Source organism: Triticum aestivum, chromosome 6B, assembly GCF_018294505.1.
Source record: "Triticum aestivum cultivar Chinese Spring chromosome 6B, IWGSC CS RefSeq v2.1, whole genome shotgun sequence".
Lineage (NCBI taxonomy): Eukaryota > Viridiplantae > Streptophyta > Magnoliopsida > Poales > Poaceae > Triticum > Triticum aestivum.
In genome coordinates, this window is record NC_057810.1 from 608,199,959 (window position 1) to 608,208,715 (window position 8,757).

At 41.6% G+C, this 8,757-nt stretch overlaps 1 long non-coding RNA gene and 1 pseudogene across 6 annotated transcripts; one reads left to right on the forward strand and one right to left on the reverse strand.

Moving 5' to 3' along the window:
* Positions 1-366: 366 nt before the first annotated feature.
* Positions 367-2,098, reverse strand: LOC123139452 (uncharacterized; annotated as a pseudogene).
* A 101-nt stretch (positions 2,099-2,199) lies between these two features.
* On the forward strand, positions 2,200-8,550 carry LOC123138279 (uncharacterized). 6 transcript variants are annotated; one of them, XR_006468965.1, is made up of 6 exons: positions 2,200-4,083; positions 4,177-4,307; positions 5,567-5,647; positions 5,735-5,862; positions 5,961-6,864; positions 8,389-8,550. It is a non-coding gene; the product is annotated as an uncharacterized lncRNA (long non-coding RNA). The 6 variants fall into 6 exon arrangements; XR_006468964.1 differs by having other exon boundaries at positions 2,201-4,083; positions 5,961-6,089; positions 6,317-8,550; XR_006468963.1 differs by having other exon boundaries at positions 2,201-4,083; positions 5,961-6,089; positions 6,487-8,550.
* The last annotated feature ends 207 nt before the right edge of the window (positions 8,551-8,757 follow it).

An 8,757-nucleotide genomic window follows, 5' to 3' on the forward strand; every position in this document is an offset into this window, starting at 1 on the left:
GATGTTGCAGGGATTCGCTCATGTTTTCACCGTCTCATTCATTCAATCGATGGGTAGAACTGCTCAGAATTTAGCATGAACACTGTAGATGCAGGGTAAAATCAGATTCAAAAACTGGTATACTAAATGGGGTATAGATATCTCTAACGATTAAACAATTCTTCCTTTACTCAAATCCCAACTTCATAAATTAAAGAGATTTTTGCAAAGTACATGGAGATACTTTTCCAAAACAAAATCATAACATAGAAGTCTGTTAAACAAACAAGTATTGTTGTCTTTCTCTCAATAGACATGATAAGTACTAGCATTATTCTCGCCACAGTTAGTTCATGATCTTTCAAAGACATCTTCTATAATGTAATTTAGATATTAAGGTTTAAGAACTGCAACTACAATAGACAAGAAAGGTGGTACCTCTGAATGTGCCTGAATGTATGCAGAAAGGGCTTCACCAGCTTGGGAAACAATATCAACAAGCAGGCCCGCAAACTCCATAAATACTCTCTCTTCCTCACGCAGCTTCCGTGTATTTGTATTTTTGTTCTCCGATCTTAGGGTAACCAAATGTCTCACTATATGGCACATGATAATATCAAACCCATCACGCTTATTATAGCCGTTACATTTGGAGGAACAGCCCCCACGGATTTGCGCTTGAGCTGACAGAAGTAAAACTGCAGACTGGACAAGTTTTCCATCCTTCACGTAATTTCATATCTCATCAACTAGATTATCTGTTCTTTCTGCTAGCAGTCTAACCGTATCCAAAAAGATTTTCTGTAAAGCAATCACCACATAAAAATAATCTTAGTGCCTTTAAGCATATGTATGCAAATAAGTGGTAAAGAACAAATTCCTACTATCACCTCAATTCCTCCTATCAAAGTAACTACTGGAATGGGGATAATCTTCAGGGCAAAAACAAAAAAGCTGAACGGAATAGAATTGCTGACTGCAAGCCTCTAAAGAAGAATATTCAACAACAGATGGATACATACAAAATATAAGAACAATTCAGTATCTGGCAACTGGAGATGTAATATTCTAGCCCTTTGGTATCATTATTAACTTATTAACAACAATTCATGATCTATGACAATACCGAAGCTTCCTTTTATTTATAATGCTGCAAAACCACATTGTCTAGAGAGGGTAGTGAAACAAACCATTTCAGGCATGCATAGCAGATGGATAATCTTGTAGATATAATCCCGATGGTTCTGGTATGGAAATAAATTATCCTCCAAATACTTATGCAGGCAAGTATTTTCGACCACAACATGGAGTGGGAGTAGGTTCTCAATGATGTTATCCCCGACTGTGCGTACATTGGCTGATGCACCATGACGAAAGAGTAACTTGATCATGTCAACAGAAAACCTTTCGGCAGCTTCATGGAGCGGGAAGTATCCATATGGGTTAATGCAGTTGGGATTGGCATGGTGTCCATTGAGCCTTGGTGCCTTGCCCTCCAATATAACTTTTGCACATCGTAGGGCATCATGACTGATCATGTAAGTTAAGGTTTGTGAGGTGATGGTATGTTTCCATGTCATACCCCGCTTGCTCACCAAAAAGTTGAGTAAGCACCGGACGCTATCCTTCTCTAAGATGGGCCGCAACTGGGGAGATAGCTCATAGAAGACCGCGTGTAGTGACTAAATCATGCACAGTTAACAAAAGGTGAAAAGGGATCAGTTATCCCATTAACAAAACACAACAGAATAAGCAAAATCCCGTTGACGTGTATTTTGACAACAAAAAACATGTTTTTCAGTAGACAACTTGAGTAGCCATAATAATAATAAAGGATAGACACTAAACAATTAACAAAACACAACAGAATAAGCAAAATCCTGTTGACGTGTATTTTGACAACAAAAAACATGTTTTCCAGTAGACAACTTGAGTAGCCATAATTGAACATATAAAGACTGCTACACTACCCGCATAATTGAAGCGTTTGCGTCGGGCATTCGATCTGGTTCGCCCGTTGTGCATCGCTGTAAAGTTTTCGGTACTTTTCAACTCGCTGTCAAACATCCGGCCGTCAGTTTTAACTCACTCCATGGCTTTGCAGTTTGGTGGATGACATCTGGGCCATCCTTCCTCGCGGGACCACTGTGCGTGTGTGGGTTCGGCCGTTCAGGTGAAAAGAGGGGTGTGCTGCAGTAAAAAGGTGGGTGGACTCAGCGAGCGTGAAAGCGACCAATCGTTTCCGTCTTCGAGACGCCAATCGCCTCTCGAGCCCCTCGTCCCCTCCTCTCCACCACGGGCTCCAGCACCACCACTGCGCCGCAGCCTCCTCCCCTTCACTTCTCTCCTCCTCTGCCCCCAGCGCATGGTCGCCGTCGCTCGTCTCTTCCTCTCCCGCGTCCGCTCGGCGGCGGTGGCGGTGACTTGCAGGCAAAGGGCAACGGCGGCGGCGCTTGTTTCGTTGCAGCGCCATGGACCAGCCCCTATAGGAGAGAGGGAGAGAGAGAAGGAAGGAGAGGAGGGAGAAAGAGAGGAAATAGGAGTTTGAGGTGCGTCGGCTGCCAGGAGGGGGTCATCCGCCGGCGTGCGCCTGTGCCGGCGAGGTCGGGCGAGACCTGGCGGTGGGCGGCGGCTCGATCTGTCGGCTGCCGGGAGGGGGTCATCCGCCGGCGTCCGCCTGTTCCGGCGACGTCGGGCGAGACCTGGCGCTTTGGCGGCGGCTCGATCCGCTCCTGGATCAGGAGCCGCGAGGAGGTTGGGGCTCAGGCGTGCTGCTTGGGAGGATGCGCTCTGCCTCTTCCTCGCAAAGCAAAAGGAACATGTGCAGTGCGGCGGACGGCTGCTGGGCAACGATACCTGCACCTGGTGCTCTACCCAGCATGGACCGTCAAGTTGCTGGGATTGGTGGTGGGTGTTGGTCATACCTTGGTATATATGCTTGGCACTATTTGGAGTCAAAATTACGAACGTCCACTGCCGATCTATTTGGTATTTTGGTGCATGTCTTCCCCCGGCCCAGGTAAGAAGGTACTCCAATTTTGATGGTGCAATTTTCTTTGTCTATGACTTTTGGATGCTCCCCATTTATCAGTAATTATAATCAGGGAGTCCCATCATAGATCCACTCTGCAATACCATGAAATATCTTTTATGGACCTTACAGTTGTGTTGGTAAACTAAATTGGGAACTCCCTACAAGTCAGAAGCTAATCTTGTGTTATGTGTTGTCAATGTTCAGTTTCTGTACTGGTTTCTACAGTAATTAGTCATCTTAACTCAGGTGCATTGCAAAGTGTTACGCTTAATATGACGATTTCATTAGTTTTCCATTTTAAATCGCTAAAATGTGCTATTTTATTTTCATCCTTCAAATGTACAAGATAGTAGAATTGTGATAAACCTCTTACTAGGCTCTATTAAGATGCAGCAACTACATCAGTTTGTATTTAATACACAAACATGGGTTTTGAGCTTTTGCCCCTACTGTGGCTGCACTTTCCTTCTTGTACTGCCATGTAGCAGCAACATCACATTTTATGTCAAGCAACCTACAAAATGATGCAACCATTGGGCTATAAAATGAAGGAATTGTAAATGCATTTTTTTCCCGTACAGCCGAAAGAAAAACGATCCCAGCATCAAATGCATTTTTTTTTCCAGAACAAATGCCTGAAACATTCTTTCCTGCTTAGGCCTGGCTGGCTCTGACCTGATTAGTGGCTGGCCATACCCTATTCTGTTCACTCAGCAGTGTTGTCACTCAGTTTGACAGCCATAGTCAAGACAATCTTCCCAAGTATGTCGAAGCAGAGCAGTGGCAGTCTGTGTTCAGTGTTCATGTTCAGAAGAAAACGATTAATTGAAAAAATTAAAGAGGATGGTTTTCAGTTCCCAGTCTATTCCTCTCCCTCATTAATCAGTTTTACTTCTCTGTCAACACTGGGGGTTTTGATTCACATAAATATGTGTCTTGAAGTGTTGAATGTGGCTTGTTGACTTTTGGGTTCTCCATACATCCATACTATTTATCTGTGACGTGTGCGCTAGCACTGCTGACAACACCCCTTTGGATCCGTGGCAACTGGCATCCTTGCAAACCTCCTGGTAATCTCCTTTAGTCTCATCTGCTACTACGCTCTAGATATTGCTGCTCTTCCTTGTCTTCTTAGACTAGAAGAAATAACACTAGAACTTCAGAATATTTCAAGCCCGTGAGGAAAGCATCTTGGTGGTGGCTACAACGATTTCCCCATCATGTCATCCCTCTCTCTATGTGCTTCTCTCCATGGACAGCATCGCCATGGCCAAATCGATCATTAAAGCCCTAGGTGAAATATCTTTCTCTCTTTAATCTTTATTACTCTTTATTGCATAGGCTTGGTTTGTTCTGACAGTAGTATATTTTTGGAGTTAAATATGTTGTGTTTCTAACTGGTTAACACTTTGAGTAGGACACAGAGGAAATACTTATAGTTAAATTTACCCTTCCTGTTATTCACTTCTGTATTGGCCATGATTTTGAATTACTTGTGAAACTGCCATCTCAAAGTGATTTTTTTTGCTTCACATGTCTGAGGGGAAAAAATCCCATAAAAAGCACAAGATTTAAATTACTATATTTACTACTTGGACCGTTCTCATCTTCACTCTACATAATGACGCGATAGTTGGAAAATAGTTCAAGTGTTTTCTACTTCACCTCCCATGTTTTCCTCTCCAAAATCTGGTGTGGGTTTAGGGTTATAAGATTTGGGTAGCATATAAAATCCTGTAGAATTAGTTGTTTTACTGACTAGGCAATGATCATTTCAAACACTGCAAAGTTATGCAGTGAAACGTCCATATCAGTCCAGCCGGTTCCACAATTCTAAGCCTGAGGCAGTTGCAGCTGCATCAGGTTGTTGTGCTGGTTGTTCTATACGTATTGTAATGATGTAGAACTTGTGACTATGTTCGCCGAGCTGGGTGCTTTGGTGTCTGGTTGCATCAGCTTCCCCACCCACGCCCACGACAGCACGCGGCCGTCCCTCCTCCTCCTCGACCTCCCTCCTAGCCGCTGCCGCCGCCTCCCCCCTTCCCCCTCTCTCTTTCCCATGCCGCCGCCTCTCCTCCTCCTCCTCCCCACGCTAGCCCCTCCACCTTCCATCCCTAGCTCCCCTTCCCCCGATCCCCATGGTGCTAGAGAGAAAAAGGCAGGCAATGCGGGCAGCGGTAGCGACAGAAAAAGAGGAGCGAGACCGTGTCTTCTCCACGCACGTGCTTTGTAATAGATTTCGTAGGTCTGCTCTGTACCAAGAAATACCTGCAGGTTTTAATATTCCTATGTGCATTAACCTCAGTCACATATTGCACATGGATGTTAGTGATTTCCTTTCTCGGCAGTTATCATTTTGACATTATGTCCTTCATAGCTTGATTAAAGGTCTAGAAAAGCAAGGTTTATTTCTACACTATATTATGCTTGTTGTGTATTGAGAAAGAACGCATTGTTTGTGACATTTATTTCGGATGCTTTCTATACAACGCTCTTGATTCTTTATGATCAGTGTCCTTGATAATTTTTTTCCTTCTTGTTTCTTTCCGACAGGTACAAGGGGCTCATTGGTCGCTTGGCCTGCTTTTGGTATATCAATGAGGATATCCCTGACATAAATTCGTTTAGTGACAGGTAATTCCGCACATCAATTGTTCTGCGTGTCTGCTACTGTTTGCTTGGCTTGGTAATACTCTTCATGCCTTTGGCTCTTTTCAACAGTCTTGGAGAGAAATTTACTATTGTCGATGCATACACTCATCCGGGGTAGAATCTGATCTCGAATAAGCATTGTGCTCCACCAGAAGAAAAAACTATGGAGCATCTGGATGTCTTAATCCTAACATTCGGTAGGTTGTTGAGTGTTTGCTTGCTTATTTCTTTATTTTGCATTGCTATTGACGTGTGTCCATAGGCGCTGATTGTTTCTCGATTTCACATTTCATAGGGAGTGCACTTTGTTTGATGCCTTGAAAGAGCAGTATATTGGGCATCATGAGATAGTCATCCAGAGTTTGGTCAGATTTGAACTGATTTGGCTTACAATTTGTAATTTTGCAATCAGCTTTCCTACAAGGTACTTTCAGATCTTCATTCGAGTTATTATACATGATCGTTAAAAATCCCTCGAAAATGAACTCCATTGCTGTAATTGAAAATTTAAAAGCACAAGATTTAATGGCTTGTGTGGTCATACATATTGATGCTTATTTATTTTTAGTAGACCCTTTAAAGGAATAAGATCATCGTTTAGTATGCAAGCAGCTATATTTCCTTACCATTTGTCCATGTTTTGCTTTCTAGAAGGCAAATTTTATACACAAGGCGTTGGTTATACTGAGGTCTGCGTCTAATCATTAGGCAGCAATGTCTCGACTACTTTCCACCAAATAGTGATAAGTTGGCTGCTCTTTTGTGTCTATTTGTGCAACTGTGTGATGGTGACAATGGAGTCAAATGTATATAATGCTCAGCGGTGGCAGACACTAGCCCGGCTTGGGCAAGGGCGCAACTGCTGATGACCGCGGGTGGGTGGACAATGGAGGCTGTTGACCATCAGCAGCTACGAGTTCAAGTTGTCATCATAGGCTCCTCAATTTTTACTCTCCTGCTTGTGCTGAGGGAACTCGATTTCTTGATTCTATCTCAGGAAAACAACCCCAACCTTAAAATTATAATGGCATCCCACACTGTACTTTCCTGAATCATGTCGTATGCAAGGACTCCCTTAAATATTACTCCCTCTGAATTACATGCGCAGACCTTCTGGATGGTTGGCTTGGTTGTCCGGATCAGCTTTATATGGGGAAACCATATTCCAACAGTAAAATTGATAAAATTGAAGTAGCAAGGTATTTCTTTGCTTATTTGGTTGCTTCTCTTTCTACAACTTTCTTACTGAAGGAACAGAACAGAAGGCCTTACTGTTACGGCAATGGTATTTGATTAAGTATATCACCATCATCATCATCATGCTGCTAAATTCATAGTCTTGAACTTTGATTGTTTGTTATACGGTATAGAATAGTGAAGTCAAACAGTTAATTCAGCACTGCTCCTCCACGTTAGAATTAACTATTCGGGCTTTTGATAGAGGTGATTTTGTTTAGATAATTAGTCTAGGGAGTAACCTTTTGATCGATAAGGCACATGTTTATTTGCTTTTTCATTCAGCGATACACTAAATTAACCATCACCATCAGCTAAAAGTAGGCATACAAAACATGAAAATTTTGCCTTGGATGTATGCCTCACTTAGCTGTCGCTCATTTATTTCAAGGAAGTTATTCGTCGAGCTTTCTTATGCTTCCAGTTTCTAAATATGAAATTTAATACAATATATTAATATCTGAGGAGGTGAGAGAAGAAGAAAAGAGGGGCTATCAGGTCGGATTTATGTGCTATATTCATTTTAATTTGTTGAGCAATATTCCACCGGCATTTCTTAAGAGCTAAAACTGAACCAGAATTCCAAGTTTAGGGGTGCAACAATTCAGTTTAAACATCCAATATCCGGCTGTTTTACATAGCTAGCTGCAGCCAATGCGAAGCCTTTACCTTCGGGAACTACTTCTTACTGCGTGCCCTGACTAAACTGAACTAGATCACTTGTATATCTCTGAACTAAAATACACCCAAGTTCCTATTTCTGCTAGAACTGAATATATATGGTTGCCTTGTGACTTTCTTCTTTTATGTTGTGTGCAATCTCCAATCAATATCTTTTTTGCATTTCACAACGATATCTCTTCTGCTCAATTTTTATGCTACATTTCGCCTCTATAGTCAACCTGAACAGACCTGATCCAAAGGAATTGTACTACATACAAGGTGTGTCTGAACATCGTTTCAAAGATAGTGTTGCCTTGTGAAAGCAACATTCTTTTTGTTTCATGGTTCAATAGAGGTCTCATAGTGAACTACAACACTAGGTTGCAGTATAATGTCAGCTGATTGCAACATCCTGAGTTACTTTAGAAGTTTTCATCTGGAAACTTGATTTTCTTTTGACATTCATTGCACATGTAGTCTGATTTGTGCACAAGGAAGCTCACAAATTTGTCTCCATCTTTTTCGTAGTAATCATATGGCTTGCATATTTTATCAGACTGATCATAGTCACGAAGATCAGACTAATAATATTTGGTAGAGAAGATCAGAAGAAACATTTATATCATATTTTTGTATGCTTTTTCTGTAGAAAAGGTACCATGGATTGATTGTGTTGGATCCCATTACTATATGATGTATTTGACTGCTATTCCTAAAGACTACTCCTGGACAGAGTGTTCTATGTTGACATGTCTTACATTCTATTGTGTCGCCTATCTGTATAGTTACTCGGATCTTACATTTTTGTATTTTTGTCGATGCAGGTGTGTTCTTCCTACTATAAAGCAACATGGATTAATTTAAATTAAATTGTGCATATTTTGGAAAATAAATCTTGTTCATGTATGTTCTGAACTGAGACAAATATTCTTCATTGTCTATGCTTTTTCCTTCTGTTAATGATGATAGTGAAGCTCTCCATCTTATTACTTCCTTACCCATTCACTTGAAATATTGCCTAATAATAATATTATTATTTTTGTAGTTGGTTTAGCAGCCTGACTTAGATCTTCTACATTGCCCATAGAGAATCTTCAAAAGTGTAGTCATATATGTCACTTGATAAATTCCAGGACATATCTATACTGCTCCTATGTGTTTCAGTTGTCACCAATCCATGGTGGCACTCCTCA